A 20,281-nucleotide genomic window follows, 5' to 3' on the forward strand; every position below is an offset into this window, starting at 1 on the left:
CTGCCATATCTTCCCTTAAATTCATTCACTAGATGCTCTCACTACACCTAAATGTAAACTCTTCCACTCCATGCTCTGCGAATGAAAAACCTAACCTTGGCAGCGAACAACAGCGAACAAACTTTACTTTCATGGATGCCTTTCATATAACGAAAAACTTTATCATATGATATCCTATTATATCCATTCAGAAGTTTATGGACTTGTGACCATATAAACCCACTGTTATTCCAATCTGTCCTCGCAATCTAAATCCCATAATCCGCATATAATGTTGCAGCTGTACTTTGCGCAAAGAAGCTCCATTTTCGGAGCTTCTTTATCACCTTGGAACCCGTGAAACCAAGTCTGCGCACAATAGTACAGGTGCGATTTTATCAAGGCCTCATAAAGAGGTAAAATGACTTCTTTATTCTTACATTTCAAGACTTGCTTCAACATCGCAATTATCCTCTCAGTTGTAATTGCAACTTTCGCTTTGTAACCTTTGAACTTCAAATTCCTATTCAGCATTACGCCAAGATCCATAGCTTCATCAGTTTCTTGTAGCAAAAACTATCTAATATAATACACAGTGTCGTCGCCGGAAAAGATCGCGCAATCAGGCAAACAATTAAATATCGCCCCTGATGGATTATAAGACAAAACTATAAGAAAATCTCCAAATGCTATTTTGTTTTTATTAAAAAGGAAACATTAATGCAAAACGATTACATATAAATATTAATTAAATATTTGCTCTACGGGGATATCGCACAATGAAACTGTTTATAAGCTCTTCTAAATTTAAATTATAAGCTATGTCCGCCTCTATCGATTTAGTTGCTGGACCAAGCAATCTTTCTTGGGTCATTACTGTTCACAAATAATTTATAATCAGTTTAAGCTTAGAAAAAAAACGTCTTTGTTACGTCTTCTGTTGAATTGTTAAATCGAAAAAAAAAAAAAAATCTAATGTTGAAGACCAGGGAAACGAAAGTTTTTAGAAGGGGAGGATGCGAGGATGGTTGTCGGAAATAATGACAGGAAAGTAGAATTAGCTGTAAATAGTATTAAGGTCAATAATAACTGTGATATGGGGAATCATTGTACTGAGAATTTTAATATTCAGAGTGGACCAATTCGCATACCGTGTGATTATCGAGGGAAAGGAGTATTGCAGTTTATGTGTACTAATGCCCAAAGTATTCGGAATAAGTGTGATGAATTTTTATCATTACTTAGTTCTACTTGGCCAAAAATTATAGGAATTAGTGAGACTTGGTTAACTAAGAATGATTTAGTCATATGGATTGAATGTACGGGATATAGTATCTTCTGAAAGGATAGAGAGGATAGAATGGGGGAAGAGTTTCACTAATGATAGAAGAAATGTTAAAGCCAAATATGATAGAAGTACCTGAAGGTTACAGGCATGTAGAGGACAGTTCATATGAGTCTGTTTGGTGTGAGATAGAGATGAACAGGATGAAATAGGTAATTGGTTGCTGTTATAATCCAAGGGGTATAAGGGAGAATGTACATGGTATGCATTGGCAAATTAGTAAGATGAGTGGAGGACGTGTAATTATTATGGGCGATTTTAACTATGGGGATATAGATTCAGAGAAGGAATGGGCTCAAGGAACAAAGGAACTGGAGTTTATACAATTGTTAAGAGATAACTAACTGAGATATCATGTGATGGAAGGGACAAAAGATTTGAGAGTGTTAGATCTGGTCAAAGCATCGGAGAACATATCAGTGGGTAATTTAGATACACCGTCTCCACTTGGGGAAAGTGATCATGTGGTCTTGACTTGGGAGATTGTATTATGTGCTGAATGAGAATTTTATGGGGAGAGATGTTGATAGTGCATGGGAGATTATCAAGGAGTATTTAATGAAAGCTGTATCTGACTGTATTCCCAGTCAGGAGGAGGGATCAGGTAGGAGCAAAATGGATGAATAATATTGTTAAGTGAGAGTTGCAGATAAAGCGAAAGTTGTGGTATAAGTATAAGAAAAAAATGTGAGGATCATTCCCGTGAGCAGTACAAGGTACAGGCAAAGAGAGTAACCTGTATGGTAAGGAAAGCCAAAGCTAATTATGAGGGAAGTTAGCTGATGAGTCCAAAAGAAATCCTAAAGGAGTTCTTTCGCTATGTGGCAAGTAAAAGGAAGAATAACCATGGAATGATGATTTTAAAAAGTGTTGATGGCAGGGAAATTACAGAAGTTAATCAAATAGTTGAGTTGCTTAGTGATCATTTTGCAAAAGTGTACCATCTGGATTGTGATATTGCAGTGCCAGACTTGTCATTGACTGATGAGAGTCTAGTGATAGAAGAGTTTGAGGTGCTTGGTATATTACAAGACCTTAATGCTAATACTTCCATTGGGTTAGATGGCATATCGGCCCATTTTTTAAGGGAATGCGCAAGAGAATTGGCACCTTCTCTAACTTGGCTGTTTATTTTAAGCCTCAGTTCTGGTAAAGTCCCAATTGAGTGGAAAGAGGGGGAAATTTATTTCACTACATAAGGGGGGGCTCCACGACTGAGGTAGCAAATTATAGACCAATCCGTATATCCGGAGTGGTGGTTAAGGTTCTGTAGAAATTGATAAAAATTAGAATTCAGGACTGGGTGGACAGCAATATGATACTTTATAAGGGGCAACATGGTTTTGTGAAGGGTATATCTTGCCTTAGCAATTTGCTCACTTTCTATAATGAAGTAACAATGGAGTTGGATAAAGGTAATCCTTTTTCAGTGATCCTTGGACTTTGCAAAGACATTTGACAAGATTCCGCATGGAACTCTGTTGCATAAATTGGAACAAATGGGTATGGATCCGAGGCTAGTGATTTGGATTAGAGGGTAGCTAGTGGATAGATATCAAAGAGTGGTTTATGGTGGAGCAGAGTCCAGTAGAAGGAAGGTGACTAGTGGTGTTCCTCAGGGCTCAGTGCTTGGTCCTCTATTATTTAATTTGTACATCAATAATATTGGGAATACTTTGAAAGGAGATATCCACTTGTTTGTTGATGATGCAAAACTGGGAAAAGTGATAGTTAATTCCGTGATGTGGATATCTTGCAGCTGCAGGATGACATGAATAGACTGACGGTTTGGGCTAAACTAAATGGTTTCCAGTTTAATGTGGCCAAGTGTAAGGTGATGCATTTCGGAAGAATGAGATTACATGCAGTTTGCTATATTGATGGAACTGAACTGCAGAAAGTTGATGAAGCTAAGGACTTGGGAGGTATTGTGGACAGACAACTTAAGTTTCGAGGGCATATTGCAAAGGTTGCCATCAGATTACATGGTTATTGAAGGTCTTTACAAAGCATTAATAAGACCTCATTTGGACTACTGTGCACAGATCTGGCCGTCTGGATTTTTTGGTGATGTATAAATGGTGGATAGGATTCAGAGGCGAGTTATGGAAATTGTTGCAGGTCTGTGGAATGTCTCCTACGAGGATAGATTGCAGGTCTGTTGGCTCCAAAAACTAGTTGATAGACGTAGGAGAGGAAATATGATAGAGGCATATAAATTATTAAAAGGGTTTTATAGGATTGATACTGATAACCTTTTTAAGACCAGTGCAGGAAGGAAGAGAACGAAGGGTCACACTGCCTTTATACTACACCCTGTCGACGGTACTGATAATATACCGCTGGAAATTTCATCATGCCAACGTACATTTACACTTACTAGCATTAAATTGACATCATTTTCGTTTGCCCAAATTTCCAGCCTATTCAGATCATTCTGTAAGTGATGAATATTAGTAGCATCCCTGATTGCTTATCTTCGCATCATCAGCAAACAATTGCACACTCCTGTCAGAGCTTTGATCATTTCATTAATGTATAGAATAATAATAATAATTATAATTATTATGCATTCTGTTTAGTAGTTTTCTCATAAACGGTTTATAACATTCATTTCAAAACCAGGTGACTCTGAATGTGGGATTTCTGATACCCCCGATATACGGGTTTGTTGTAGTTTTTCGTTTTCTTGCTTAATATTTTTGTTCATAATAGGCAAATATTATATTTCTGCTTTTTCGATAACATTGTAAAGTAATAATTTATTTGAACCATTTTCTTCACGCAAAAACTAATTTTAAAAAGGTTATTTTGTACCTGCTTTCGTTTAGGAGTGCCCCATCGAAAGGCAAAATAGCCATGAAAATAATAGTTTTTAAGAGGAGTTGTTTCTGGAAGCCAGCAGTGGTTAACAGATGACTTTTTCCCCACAGATATTCTGTTTATGTCTCATGCCTTTCGTTTTAGTATTTTCAGAACACTTCTGCTGAATTGAAATCACCATTCTTCTTTAGACAAAGAATATCAACAGCTGATAGTCAACGCCCATTTACAGAGCAGCTTTAAACCACCAACTTCTTATCCTTCTCTTTCATTCCATCTACCTATGTCAGTTCTTTCGAATATCAGTACTCACACTTATCCTCACCTTCAGTATACTCTAGAAACATGTCAGCAGCTTTCTTCTTAACCACCTATAACATATGCTGAGATGGCATAGGTTTGGTGATCTGTTGTATATAAAATTTTCTTTTAAAAAAAAATAATAAAATGCAGTTCACTTACTAGCATGTAATGGCAGGATGAAAACTTGTTAAATGCACATGTCACCTGACTTACTGATCTTACAGTTTTGTGATATTATTTAAAAAACGAGTGATGTACATATGATGCATAGCCTTTTCATGCAAGTTATGGGTAATCTGTATAACATACAATTGCTTATTGAAGCAGAAGTGAAAATGTCTGTTGAATCCCCCCTCTACCCCATTGCAATTGTGAATGCATCGGGGTAGAGGGGGAACAGTATTTTTGTTATCCTATTACCTCTTGAAAAAGCTACCTCCGTATGAGATCGGCTAACTCACCTTCGATTAAAAAAGTCCACATAAAGATTCCTTGATTCTCGTCATGATGGGAGGAATCTTTATGTGGACTTTTTCAATCGAAGGTGAGTTAGCCGATCTATCTCATACGGAGGTAGCAGGGTTTCTCATCCCACATACATACAAATTGGCCCTTCACAATTGGCCACACACAATTTACAGACAAAAAAAAAATACTAGTTGTGGTGGTGAGCAGTAGATGGCGTTGATGAGGATGATTGGCAGTAGAGATTCCGTGTAGTGGTGGAGACAGTTGAATAGTAGGTGTCCTCCCGCGATGAGTCTTTGGACTCCTTGGAGGTATCACAAATAATAATAATAATAAAACAAACTGATTAAAATAAACATACCACCACTACAAAAAAAAACATGCAAGAATAGTACAACAAATTTATTTGCAGAAAGGGTGCTACCAAAAAAGATTAAGAATATCACTGCCTTCATTAAAAAAAAAAAAATCTCAGTATAGTGTAAACCAATGATATTTCACTTCTGATCATATGACATAACATAACACACACACAGATCACGTACTTCAAATTATTTCTCTGTTAAAAAGCAGCACCTTTTGTAAAAGAATATGATTAACAGCATTATTTCTTAAGAAAAATTATGTTATATATAAATGTTCAACTGATGCAAAGTTTTGACTGTTGTTCATGAATAAACTGATAATAAGTGGACTCCTTGGAGGTGTCGAGTAACAATAATAACCTACTGTATCAATCTGTATCAATTTTTACCAGTCTTGTTTAGAGTATGTTCTCAATATATTCCTATATTATTATTAATTTTCGTATTTCCAATTTTTGCATTTAAGTCTCCTGCTAAATTTACATAATCATTTTTATTTTATTATATTTGTTTTGTAGCTGATTATAAAAATCAATATTATCCTGTTCTCTTCCTTCTTCTGGGGCATATAAACCAATTATTGTTAAATAGCCTCTATCTATTTTTATTCTAGCTTCTATTATTCTTTCATTCCATAATTTATGTTTTAACTGTTTTGAAAGGGAGTTATGAATCCAAATCATGACTCCTGCTTGTGCTCTTTGGTCTCTATCAACTCCACTGTATTAAGTAAGTTAAGTAACACATTAAAATTTTCGGTTCTCATGGTTCCTTTTAATTTCTTTTTTGCTTCAGTGATTACTGCTATTCTAAAATTTCTTTCATTTAATAGTTGGTCTAATTCTATTTCTTTATATGCTATTCCTCTTACATTGCAGTTTGCTCTGTGTATTATATTTTGTCATTTCCATTTTCGTTTTACCTTTTCCATTCCAGGGTCGTTTTCCATAGATTCAATCCGATTATCTTTTTCTGTCAGCTTACAAGTAGAATTATGTTCTCCATGTCAGGGGACTAGCCTGACAATGGAATAGTTCACTGGTATGGCTGCTACCTTAAGGCTTCTAAACCCATAGGAGGAATAGGGTATATTGAAGGGGAAAAGAGTAGAATTATAGTAAGGTTTATAGAGGGGGACATAGTTGTAAGGCCAAAAATGGAAAGACCTCGTGGCCCTCAAGTACTCTAATAGCATAAGGGTCATAAAATAAGAAGAGTTGGCTGATAAGGCCTTATAGGAAAGAATAAAGTGTGTGGATCTTCCTCAAAGTAGAAGAAGATAGATCCAGCTAGGGATCCATGGGAGTGCCACTTCTCTTACAATCAAGATGATTGTCCCTGTTGGTCCACGAGTCCTTATTCAGTATATTTGGACCACCCCACCATATATACATATACACACACACACATGATGGGCTCCCCTATCTGCCACCCAGGGGATGCGCTCTCTAGGGGTTACAGGGTCCCCATGATTCTTAAGAAATAATGTTGTTAATCATATTCTTTTACAAAAGGTGCTGCTTTCAAACAGAGAAATAATTAGAAGTACATTATCTTTGTATGTGTTATGTCATGTCATATGATCAGAAGTGAAGTTATCATTGGTTTACACTATACTGAGTTTTTTTTTTTTTTTAAATGAAGGCAGTGATATTCTTAATATTTTTTGGTAGCACCCTTTCTGCAAATAAATTTGCTGTACTATTCTTGCATGCTTTTGTTTGTAGCGTGGTATGTTTATTTTAATGAGTTTGTTTTTCAAGAGGTAATGATATTTGTGTGTTTATTTTTAATAAGGTGGCTTTTTTGTAATTAACAATTGGAGATTGTTAATTTTTAAAATGAACTTGATGTTACTGGTTGGTATGTTGTTTTCAAAGACCATAGATAGGCCTGAGGTCTTTACTAGAATGTATTTTTGGTATTGGTGTTTTCTTATTTGTAGATGTTTTGTTTCTGTAGGATAGTGATATGTTTGTTTTATTAGCTTTAAAAGGTCAGGTTAGCTTTCAAAGACTGCAGACCAGAGATCTTTGGTTCTTGGTTTTTCGTGTTTCTGGTATTGGTTTTTTCTTATTTCTGGCTATTTTTCATTTACTTTGGGGTGTTGATATGTTGATTTGACTTACTTTATAAGGTGAGATTAGCTGTTGAGGATCACAGAATAGAAGATTACTGTCCGACAACAGATGCTAGAACCCTGGCTGGCAGATTGCCAAGAAGAGTCAATTCATGTTGAAGGGGAGAAAGGAATAAGGTGATGTACGAATTCGTCACCAGCACGCGAAATCACATGCTTTATACGTAAAATTTTCCAACTGTTGTTCAAGAAAAATAGTTACCACTTTAAAAACTAGAATTTTCATAAAAGAAAAGCTAATTTTCTTACGTATAATAATACTCATGTCACAAAACACATTGATTACCCTATTATCAGAATGGATTCGCCACCTTCTGCCATGTGCAGAAGTGTCGAGGGGTCTCTCATCTGTGGTCAGACAGTAGTTCTTGCCATCTACAGTCAGGAACCTTATGTTGCTTTCATTGATTTTAAAATGTTAGGTTAGATTTCTGGGGTTATGGGACAGAGATATATGATAGTGTATTGTTGGTTCTTGGTACCTGCATTTTTGTTAATGGTGTTCTGGTATTGCTGTTGGTGCTTTTGTTTCTGAAATATGTTGATTTTACTGTGTTTTAAATGTGAAGTTTGCTTTCAAGGACCACACATCAGTGTGTTGTGTTCTAGTTATTCCATTCATTTGTATTATGAGAAATGTTTATTATGTTATGTTTGTAATTTTTTTTTTCTGTTGTAACTTCCCATAATAGTTTCAAACTTATCATCATCCTTTTTGATATCTACATAATTCAAGACTGTTATGTAGCATTCTGTAATTCTTGTGTTTTTCTTGTTATTCTCAGTGGTGTTACTGTTGTTGATTGCATTGCCAGCTGTTTTTTTTTTTTTTTTCTGTTGCTGGTGTCTGCCATTTTCTTCTTTCTCTTGCTTTTTCTATTAGGATTATTGTTGTTATGTTGGTATTTCTTTACTCAGACATTTTCTTTGGCACTTTCTGTTCACTTTGCATTCTTGTGACATTTCATCAGTCTCAGAGAACAAGTACCTTAAAAAAGTACTTGAGTATGTTGTAATGGGTGATGTTTGCTCTGTTATTATATTCTGTTTATTACTATATTTGTTTTGTAAAAAATTAAATTTGTTTTTTGTGTATTTTGTCATGTTGTAAGGCATTTTTTTTGTCATATATACATACATACATACATACATATATATATGTATGACAAAAAAATGCCTTACAACATGACAAAATACAAAAATATAGCTACTTGAATTTAAAAAAAAAAAAAAAATATATATATATATATATATTTTTTTTTTTTTAAATTAATTTTTGAAGCTTCATATTGTCTTCTCTTCTTATCTGTATCACAGGGGCGAATGCTGGTCTTGAAATTCAGGCTTGCTCTTGTTATTTATCATTCAGAGAGTGAGAGGTATGATTGAAGTCTGATTAGTTGAATGATGAATTACTGACCATTTAAAACTATATATTTTGAAATTTATGTACATTTAATCATACAAATATAACATTTATTTTACAAATGATATTCTATCTTTTTTTCAATTTAGCTACTTGAATACAAATTCTACCCTATGGTTCTTCTTTATGAACTGGTCAATAACATTGTTTTAAAAAGTGTAACTTAATTTTCCCAAGGAAAATTAAGTTACTAGCTAGAGCTACTTTGACCGTGTATGGCCTTGTGTTTAAGACGACATGAAGGGAGTGGAAATGGTTAGCGTGCATGAAATCATAGTGCTGCAGCGAGGACCTGGAAGTGCCTACAACCAAGCAAGCCAAGGTAGCTTTGACTAGACGACCAAGCATCGGCCTTCGATACACAACTCAAAGCTCAATTATTGCCGCACAAGCTTAAGACGTCTTCTGTCTACAATAATAAGCCTAAATGGAATGCTTATAAATGCATGCATTTATTAACAAATAAATATTACTTCTTTCTCAATTAATGAGCTTGCGCAGCAAGCATGGAGAATTCGCCACTGCTGTATCATGTTTACAAAGTGCAGTATCACATGTAGATACCAATGACGTCAATCATGTGGTTAGTTGATTTCTGAGTTATTGGAGAGTAGTAGCTTTTGTAAAGTTATACCAATATACAGCTTATTGTCTGACTTCCAGTAAACATTATTAGTGTGACATGCAGGTTGATTTTAATGAGCTTCTGCTGATGTGATGATTTTATGACAATGTAAACTGGGAGAAAGTATCAGATCTTTAAAACTTCTGAGAAGGCTTTTCATAAGCTTTAAAACATGGCATGTTTTATATATTTACACAAACCAGCAGGTTCTTTCAGTTTTTCTAACACAAGCAGTTCTGTTTTATAAAAATTAATTACTGTATTCAAAAAAATACTGTTCCCCCTCTACCCCATTGCATTCACAATTTCAACAGACATTTTCGCTTCTGCTTCAATAAGCAATTGTGTTATTAACCATAACTTGCATGAAAGGCTATGCATCAGATGTACATCCACTCACTTTTAAATGATATCACAAAACTGTGATATCAGTAAGTCAGGTGACTTGTGCATTTAACAAGTTGTCATCCTGCCATTACATGCTAGTAAGTGAACTGCATTTTTTTTTTTTTTTAAATAAACTTTCATATACAAGAGATCACAAAACCTATGCTCTCTCAGCATATGTTATAGGTGGTTAAGAAGAAAGCTGCTGACATGTTTCAAGAATACATTGAAGGTGAGGATAAGCGTGAGTACTGATATTCGAAAAAACTGACATAGGTGGACGGAATGAAAGAGAAGGATAAGAAGTTGGTGGTTTAAAGCTGCTTTGTAAATTGGTGTTGACTAGCAGCTGTTGATATTCTTTAATTTCTAAAGAATTTTGATTTCAATTCAGCAGAATAGTGTCCTGAAAATACTTATAGAAAAGGCATTAGACATGTCAATGGTTAACAGAAAAAAGTCATGTGTTAACTATTGTTGTCTTCCAGATATCAATCACTTTCAGGGAAGTTTGTGATGCACCACCTCAAACAGTATTCTACAATTAACCAGATTTTGAATTTATACAGTGTTGGTATTTGCATAGGTGAAAAGGGCACCAAGTTTTTTGAAGGCTGAAGAGGCCATGGATGTGGTGTATTTAAGTAAAAAAAAAGACTAGCGATTACAGCCCCAAGATTAACCGGCCACGACGTCTATAGACGTTCAGCTAAATGTGAATACGAAGCTCTAACACCCATTGAATAACATGGATAAGAAGTGCAATTTGGTGTCACTATTTCATCCACATCGGCCAGTAGGGAGGTTAAGTTTGATTTTGTATGGCAGTTAGGAAGTCATAAGTAAGTTTTGATTGTGAAAAATAAGATTGGACTACATTTTTGGTAACACTTAATTGCAGTTTAATTCACAACACCAAAAGGGAACAAAATAAGTTGATATTTATTTTGCCAATATTCTGCTGGTTTTACACCCATCATCTTCAGAGCACAAATCATCTTGCTTAAATAGTTCATCACATTACCCAAACGCTAATAATCAGTTATTAGTGAAAACGGTTTTTAAAAATTTGTAACAGATAAAACAAAGAGAAATTGGGTAAAGAGAAATTTACAAGTATTCAGTTGATCTTAAAATAATGGTCTTCTAGATTTTTGGTAAATTAATACAGCCATGCTTGTTGAGATTTCAAGGAGTATTTCATAGCTGCTGCTAATTCTAAAAATGGTCCTTCCTACATATAATGACTTAAGTTTTCTTTCATCTAATTCTGTGTGAAGAAGTCTCAAAATCATGGTCTGCCAGTTCCACATTGCTGTTATAATGGTAGGAATGCATTTCTTATGTTCTCAGAAGCAAATGTCATCAGATCTTGTCTGTCATCGAGGACAGACAAGATTATTTGGACTCCCTGGAGGTGTGATGTAATAATAATAATAATCCATTTCACAAGTACAGCGTACTTCATACACTTGTGGATGTAATAAAGGATGGTGTTTTTCCTCGAGTGAATGAATGAGGATTGTTAGGGAGACAAGAGAAATGGGATTGATGATTGATAGAAACCTGAAATTTAGGGGACATATTGCAAAGGTGGTGAAGGTAACACAGAGGATTGTTGCAATAATGAGAAGGACACTGACCTGCAGAGATAAAACAGTTATCATTCTGTTGTATAAGACCCTGATCAGACCACACTTGGACTATTGTTCTCAGATTTGGTCCCCAGGATTTGAAGGGGATAAATTAACTGTGGAAAGGGTACAAAGGCGGATAACATAGATGGTTTCAGGACTGTACAATGACAGTTATGAGGATCGGCTGAGGGAATGTGGACTGCAGACTTTGGTGGATAGAAGAAGGAGAGGTGATATGATTGAGACTTTTAAACTGTTGAGAGGTGGTTACAGGGTTGACACTGGGGAGTTCTTTCACTTGGTTGAACAGCGGGAAGGAGTGATGACAAGAGGCTATCGCTGGAAGTTACGAAAGGAAATTGTGAGCAAGAGGGTGAGGAGTGGTTTCTTTGCATGGAGGGTGGTTGAACCATGGAATGCATTATTGCCTGATGGAGTGGTGAGAGCGAGAACGGTCAATGAGTTCAAGGAGTGGTATGATAGACTTTGTGTTTCTTAGGGGGGGGGGGGGAACCTCCCTCGATGAATCTTCATAGACTTTGTGTTTCTTAGGAAGGACCTCCTATGATGAGTCTTTTGACTCCATGGAGGCCTGAATAATAATAATAATATATGTTTTGAATGTGGTGCAGAGCTTATATTTATTAACTTCCCTGCTGGCCACAATTCATTTTCATGTCCACCAAAAAGTGAGTGTGAAGCATACTATTATTATTAACATCTGACCTCCATGGAGTCAGAGACACATCATGGGAGGTACACACTATCACACACACAAAGCTCATCCAACTGTGCCTTAAATTGATTCAATGTGTCACATTCACAACACACTCAGGCAATGCATTCCACTCTCCATGTAAAGAGCCTTCTCTTAACTCCTCTGCTTACACCCTCTTTATAGTTTCCAGCAATGGTCTCTTGTTCTACCCCCTCTCATTCTATGAAAAATCTCTTTCATGTCAACCTATTAACAACTCCTGACTAACTTATGTCTCAATCCCCCCCCTCCTCCTATTCACAAGGTTTTGCAATTTACATTCTCTCAATCTGTCCTCATACTCCACATTCCAGAGACCGCTGACCACCTTTGTGAATCTTCTCTGGACCCTTTTCTAACATCCTCATCATCATGAAAATCTGCACAATAATCTATATGAGGCCTGATCATAACTTAATTATTTATGAAATAATATCTGATCAAAAAATTATTTCTGCATGGCAGGTTCCTCCACATCATAGTCATTTTCTGATGTGAAGTCATCACAACTTGTGCAGTGCGACCCTGAATTTCATGTCCTTGTCCACCATCATCACCACTCATAGATTTCTCATCTCCTCTACCTCCTTTAAAGTTTCCTCACCATGTGTATACTTTGTATCCCATTGTTGTTTTAACCTTTTGCAATATTGAACTGATAGTTCCACTTACCTGCCCATTCATGCAATCTATTTAAGTCCTCTTGTAAGGTCATGACATATATTTAAATCTGCATTGCTCTCCTCAATTTTGAATCATCTGCAAACAGCTGCATATCACTAGTTAAAGCCATCCCAATATCATTATATACAAATTGAACAACAGTGGTCCCAAAATTGACTCCTGCTGTCACCAATCCAACTAGAAGTCTATTATCCAATCCCTTCCATTTTAATTTATTTAACAGTTTGTCATGTGGCAGTCTATCAAAAGGTTATTTCACCAGATACCTCCTGCTCACCCACAATTAAGTCATCCTCTCCTATGTCCTCTATACTTAAGTTTCTCATGATTTCACCCTTATGAGGCACCCTTATAAATTGATCACTGAATACCTCAACAGTGTCTTCTGCAGCAGTTACCATTCTACCATTTTCATCATTAGCATCATCTTACCATTATCATTCTCTCTTCTATTTGCCACATTAAAAAAACTCTAGTTTTTCTTCACCTGATTTGCCAATTTCTGCTCATACTGCACTTTTGTTGTCCTTATTAACTGAGTGACTCTTCTGGCTTGTTCATTATACTCTTCGTGTAACTGATTATTCATCTTGTACTGCCTCCAAAGTACCTTCTTCTTCCAGATTTCATGCTAAAGCTCCTCATTCATCCATTTTCCACCTACCTTATTCAGCCTTTGGAATACATTGATGCTGTTATGTATTTCTTTGTCAGTTCCCAAGCAACATTTATTTCTGTACCACTCAACTCCTCATTCCATGATATAGTTCCAAGCCATCTCCTAAGCTGGTCATAATCACCAGCCTTGTATTTCCACATATATCCTTTCCTCATAGATGCCTGCATATGACTAGCCCTAACCCAGATTATCACTTTGTTGTGGCTAGTGTAGCAGTCATTTTAAATAGATATTAAATAGACTAAACATGCATAGTACATTTTTATATTTCTAGTCCTTTTATCATATATGTCTTGTCAGATGTCATCTCCTTCCAGGAGGTTGACTACCATGAGCTTGCACCTATGGTTTTGTGCTTCTCTTTTGCATTCTTCATAAGACAAAAAGGTCCAGTCCTTAATATTTCCTATCCAATCTGCTCTTTGTCTTCCTCTTCTTCTTTTTCCTTGTATCATTTCTTCGAGAAGTGGTTTTTGTATGGATTCATGCCTTAGTATGTGACCAAGGTAGGTGGTTTTCCTTTTCTTAATGGTTTTCAACAGATTCCTATCTTCTCCAATCATCTCTAATATTTCTAAATTAGTTTTTTTGGCTTTGAGATGTGGATCCTCAGAAGAATTCTTTGAGTCCATGGGACTCAAAGAATTCTTCTGAGGATCCACATCTCAAAGGCTTTTAGTTTATTTTCACAGTATTTTGATATTGTCCAGGTTTCTGCTCCATATAGCAGTGTTGACCATACGTAGCATTTGGACAGCCTAATTCTTGTTTTTGTGTGAATTTCCCTTGAGGTCAGAATGTTTTTCATGCTAATGAAGGTTGATCTAGCAATTTCTATTCTTCTTAATATATCCTTATCACACTTTCCATTCTCTGTAATCAGTTGACCCAAATATGTATAACTCTCTACTTGATCTAAAGTATTTCCTCTGATATTAATATTTATATCGGGTATTTTCCCCTTTTCTCTCGTTACTAGCATGGTTTTAGTTTTTTTGAAGTTGAAATTAAGTCCGTATTTTTCACTTAGCTTCGGTGTCTCTTCTAGTAGGTTTTGAAGACCTTTTTTATTTTCAGCTAGCAGTACTGTATCATCTGCATATCTTAAGTTGTTTATATTCCTGCCTCCTATGTTGACTCCTTTAAATTTTTCTAAAAACTGGAAGATATTTTCAGTAAAGAAGTTAAACAATATAGGAGAAAGAACACAGTCTTGTCTGACACTCTTCTTTAATGGGAATTCCTCTGAGATTTCTCCTGATATTTTTATTGAGTCAGTTTGCTCCCAGTATAGATTTATCAGTAATCTGGTATCTTTACCATCTACTCCTAAATTTCTGATGCATTTGATTAGTTGTTCATGTTGTATATTGTCAAAGGCCTTTGTGTAGTCAATAAAACATAAGTAAACTTCATAATAAGCCAAAAGGCTATAATTAGAAGAAACACACGTATAAACCACAGTGAAAATTATTTAATTGTAAATATTTCATCCTAAGTATACTATATTTATATTGGGTATTTTCCCTTTTTCTCTCGTTACTAGCATGGTTTTAGTTTTTTTTGAAGTTGAACTTAAGTCTGTATTTTTCGCTTAGCTTCGGTGTAAATATAGGTTTCATCCTATATTTACAATTAAATAATTTTCACTGTGGTTTATACGTGTGTTTCTTCTAATTATGAACGCACCACAGGCTTCGTTATTTAAAAAAGCCAAAAGGCTATTTTACCGGCGACATAAGTTAAGTTTAAAGGGAGATGGTAAATCCCGTTTTATTTTATAGCTGGGTACGAAACTCAGATCGAAATCCATCGAATCCATAGAGTTTCATGCCGAAAAAACTATCGGCGAGCCCAAGTGTAAGTGATCACTTGGGTAGTACAACACCAGGGCAACTCCAAGCAAAGGTGGAGCAAGCTCCATCACTAACCTTAACATTCTCTCATAATGTAAAACACAGCTCCTAAGAGATGTATATATACTGTTTTACATTATGAGAAGAGTTCACTACCCAGACCGGTTTCAACCTTTTTTGAGGTCTCATCAGTGAGTAGGTAGACCTGGAATATCAAGGCTTTAAGTTTTTTTCAGCATGAAACTATGGATTCGATGGATTTCGATCCGAGTTTCGTACCCAGCTATAAAATAAAACAGGCTTTACCATCTCCCTTTAAACATAAGTAGAGTTTTTTTTGCTTCTCCAGATATCTTTCTATAATAGTTCTAATGTTGAAGAGTCCTTCTCTAGTTCTTTTATTTTATTATTATTATTACCCCAAGACCTCATGGAATCAAAAACTCATCTGGGAGGTCCTTTTATCACACACACATCTCATCATACCGTGTCTTAAACACACTCAAACTCCTTGCAGACACCACACTCTCAGGCAAGGCATTCCAATCATTCACAACTCCGAACGAAAAAAACCTGCCTCTCACACCCTCTTTATACAGTTTCCAGGGATGACCTCTGGTTCTCCCCTGATCTCCCATTATTCTCTGTAGAACTTCTCCACCATTGATCCTATAACAACCCCTTACCAACTTGTAGGTCTCTGTCATATCTCCTCTCTTCCTCCTCTCCACCAGACTCTGCAAATTACATCTTCTCAATCTTTCCTCATACTCGACATTCCAGAGGTCAGAAACTACCTTAGTCAGTCGCCTTTGGACCCTTTCCAACATCTCTTCATCCTTCTGTAAACTCGGTGGCCAAATCTGGGCACAATAGTCCATGTGTGTGGCCTAATCAAAGCCTTATACAATGGAACAAGAATCTCCCTACTTCTACACGTCAATGTCTTCCGCATCATTCCCAGAAGCCTTTGTGTTGTCATCATAATTTTGGCGATGTGTCCCCTAAATTTTAGATCCTTATCCACTATCACCCTCAGATCTCTTATTTCCTCTACCTCCAACAATATATTCTCACCAAGCATAAATTCTGCATCCCATCTTTGTTTTCCAAATTTTAAAACCTTACATTTTGCAACATTGAACTCACATCCCCATTTGCTTTCCCAATCACTCAATTTATTCAAGTCTTCTTGCAAGGCCACAACATCTTCACTACTCTTCATGTTTCATCCCAACTTTGCATCATCTGCAAACATCTGAATATATCCATCCAAATCTTCACCTGTATCATTAATATACAAGTTAAACAGTAATGGCCCTAAAACAGACCCCTGAGACACTCCACTAGTGACTTTCCTTTTCCTGGATATCGCTCCCCCCCATACACAACTTGTTACCTATCAAATAGCCAGTCTCCAATCCAATGCATTAATCTAATATCCAACACCACCTACTCTAGTTTGACTATCAATTTATCATGAGGTACTCTATCAAAAGCCTTTGCAAAATCTAAGTATATTACTGTGTATCCTTCTCCTCTGTCCAAGGAAGCAGTCACTTTATTGTAATAAGTAAGTAGATTATTAAAACATGACCTTCCTTTAGCAAATCCATGCTGTCCATCAAATATAATACCATTGTTGTCAACCCAACTCTGGATCCTAGTTCTCGCAAGCTTCTCCAACAACTTAACCACAACACCTGACACACAGATAGGCCTATAGTTTGATGCATGAGTTCGATCACCTCCTTTATGAAGTGGCACAATCTTACCCTCCTTCCACTCCTTAGGAACATGACTGAGTGCAAGACTTGTATTAAAAAAATATTTCAAGACAGGTGTCAACTCCTTGGCACATTCCTTCAGAATACGTGGCGATATATTATCAAGTCCCACAGCCTTATTAACATCTAGTTTACTTAACTCCCCATACACCTCTTGCTCACTTACAGTCAGTCTCTCCTCCCCATCATCTACTGCTCTCAATCTCTCCATGAAGTCACATTCACAAGATTGAAAGACCTTTATGAATTGCTGATTAAGTATCTCCACCACACATTCTGCAACAGCTGTCTTTATACCATTTTCTCCTATCAATGTCATCCTTCCATAATCATTCTTTCTTTTGCTGGCTACATATTGAAAGAACTCCTTAGGATTCTTTTTGGCTTCATTAGCTAACTGCTGTTCATACCTCTCTTTAGCTACCCTCACCAACCAAGTCACCTCCTTGCCTAGTACTTATAGACCTCATGGAATTGGTTATTTCCACTTCTCTTAGGCTGCCTCCACAATGCCCCTTTTCTCTGTTTGCATGCTTAATCTCTTTATTCATCCATCTCACACCTACCTTTTTTTAACCTTGTCACCTTTGGAATACATTTAGACATTGCATTTACTAGATAGTTTTTGAAAATCCCCCAAGCTGCATTGATCTCTTTTCCAGCTAACTCCTCATTCTATGCTACACTCGCAAGCTTTCTCCTGAGCTCTTCACAATCACTCCCCCCCCCCCCTGTAGTTCCACATATACCCTTTTCTCACAGGGTTCCTTGCACACTGCTGGCCACCAACCAGGTAATCACCTCACGGTCACTCTCACCAATTGGTGAATGATTTGACACCTCATTTATAATTACATCCTCTGATGAGATGACCAAATCCAAGACCCTTAATCCTCGTGTGCCCTCTGTTACATACTGTCTGAGGTAGTTATCCCTCAAAAACTCAAGAAACTCATTTTCTTTACTTCCAGTTGCTATTTCATCATTTCAGTCTATATTGCCATAATTAAAATCACCCATAATGATCACCCTTTTCTTATTTGCTTGGCTAATTTGACTATATATTTCACTATCACCACCATCCACATTACCTGGTCTATAACAACATCCCACCAAGTATTTGATTCCATTCACCTCTATCTCACACCCTACTGCCTCAAAACCCCTGGCACTATTTCCATCTTGCATCTCTACTTTGTATCTGACTGATCAGACTGATTGTTCTGTATTCTTCACATTTGATTGTCTTTGATTTTATAGGTATTGGTAGGAACGTTGAATGCTTAATCTTTTGGCAAGTGTCCAGTTTCGTATATTTTGTTACATATGTCAGTAAGTGATCTATGCCTTATCATCTAAAGCCTTTAGATATTCTGCCATAATTCCATCCATTCCTAGAGCTTTTCCCTGGTTTCAGTTTCCTAATGGCATTTGTTACTTCCCAGGAAAGAATAGTAGGCCCCTCCAAATCTTCTTGCCAATGCAAGAAGATTTGGATCTATTCTATCATGATTGTAGAGTTTCTTTGAATACTCTACCCATCTATCCCTTATTTTGTCTTTCTCCATTAGGATGTTTCCACTGGTATCTTCAATGCGATGAGAGCCTACCCTTTTGCAAGATTTGTTAGTTAGCTCCCTAACTTTTTTATGAAGTTCTCTGGTTTTGTGCTTTTTGTCCAGAAGTTCAATTTCCTTGCATTTGTTGTTGAGCCATAGTTTTTTTGCAATCCTACATTCTTTCCTGATCTCCTTATTTAAGTTCTTGTATTCTGGATGATTTTTGGGTTTCTTTCTTTCCTCCATCATTCATCCAGGGTTTACTCATTTTTTTCTCAAATTTAGGAATTGTTGTTTTACAAAACCATTGTTTTACTGCCTTTTTTATGCCCTCTTTAAATTTCTGCCATGTATCCTCAATCTCATCTTTAGGGTAAGGATACTTGGTGGGATCAGGAACATTAACAGCAGTGGATTGTGCCAGTTCCTTTAAAAATTTATCTTGTATTTCTTGATTTTTAAGGGAGCCAAGATCATATTTTTCTATGTTTAGAGGTTTCACTGTTTACTTTAATTTATTGCTACTTTAATGACCACAGGGTTGTAGTCTGATCCAATATCATCCCCTGGGTATGTTTTGACTTGTAAGATGTTATTCCGAAATCTTTTTTTTAATCATTGTATAGTCAATCTGGTTCCTACTGCTGTCTCCGGGACTTTTCCATGTGTAAAGTCTTCTAGGAGGGTGGCTAAATAAAGTATTTGCTATTACCAGATTGTTTTCTTCACAGAACTGTATTAATCTTTCTCCTCTTGGATTTCTGTGACCCATGCAGGAAGAGATCTTTTCTGAGCCTACTTTAGCATTTAGATCTCCCATAACGATAGTTATGTCATCTGATATAGCGTTGTTAAGTGCATTTTGAATGTCTTCATAGAAACATTCTACATCTTCATCTGGGTAATCAGAAGTAGGTGTTTGGACAATAAAAATGTTAAAAGGTTGAGCTGCAATTTTTAATGCAGTTATCCTGTCACTTATGAGCCAAAATCCAAGTAAGGATTGGGCAATCTTATTTTTTAGTACAAATGTTGCTAAATTCCTATGATTGTCTCCACATGAGTATATAATTGAATGGCTCTTTCTGTTTATTTTTCCACGATTAGTCCATTTGACTTCACTAATACCAGCCAATTTCATTGCTTCAAGTTCTTGTATAAGGTTATCTAACTTCCCAGCTTCATATAAGGTCCTTACATTCCAAGTTGCAAGTCTTAAGAGAAGATTCTTAGTTTTCAGACGTGAAGGATCAGAAAATATCCTCCCTCGAGGGTTTAAGGTATCTTCGTCATATGCTATTTTCATAGTATTCATCTTACGTTCCTGAGTTTCTTTCTCTTCTTCTCTGTAATGTTTTCAAGAGACACAAGCTGCAATTCCAACCTTGTCTCTATTGCTTAAATCTGACATGGTTCTCTGTTTCATGGTTTACTACGGAAGGTTACATGGTGAGGTTCCTG

General features: G+C 36.3%; 1 protein-coding gene across 2 annotated transcripts in view; it reads left to right on the forward strand.

Moving 5' to 3' along the window:
• The first annotated feature begins 3,911 nt into the window (after positions 1 to 3,911).
• The window catches only part of LOC150098592 (splicing factor 3A subunit 2-like), a 39,360-nt gene continuing 22,990 nt past the window's right edge, over positions 3,912 to 20,281 (forward strand). Inside the window, exon 1 of one of the 2 annotated variants that reach the window (XM_090405347.1) lies at positions 3,912 to 3,990. The gene's annotated coding sequence lies outside the window, so the exon portion shown is untranslated. Of the gene's footprint in view, positions 3,991 to 10,266; positions 10,704 to 20,281 lie in introns of those variants that run through there. The other variant, XM_090405349.1, reaches the window with a different exon arrangement.

The sequence above is a fragment of the Typopeltis vanoorti genome, chromosome 15 (assembly GCF_054136105.1).
Source record: "Typopeltis vanoorti isolate ZY-2024b chromosome 15, IOZ_Tvanoo_1.0, whole genome shotgun sequence".
Taxonomy (NCBI): Eukaryota; Metazoa; Arthropoda; class Arachnida; order Uropygi; family Thelyphonidae; genus Typopeltis; species Typopeltis vanoorti.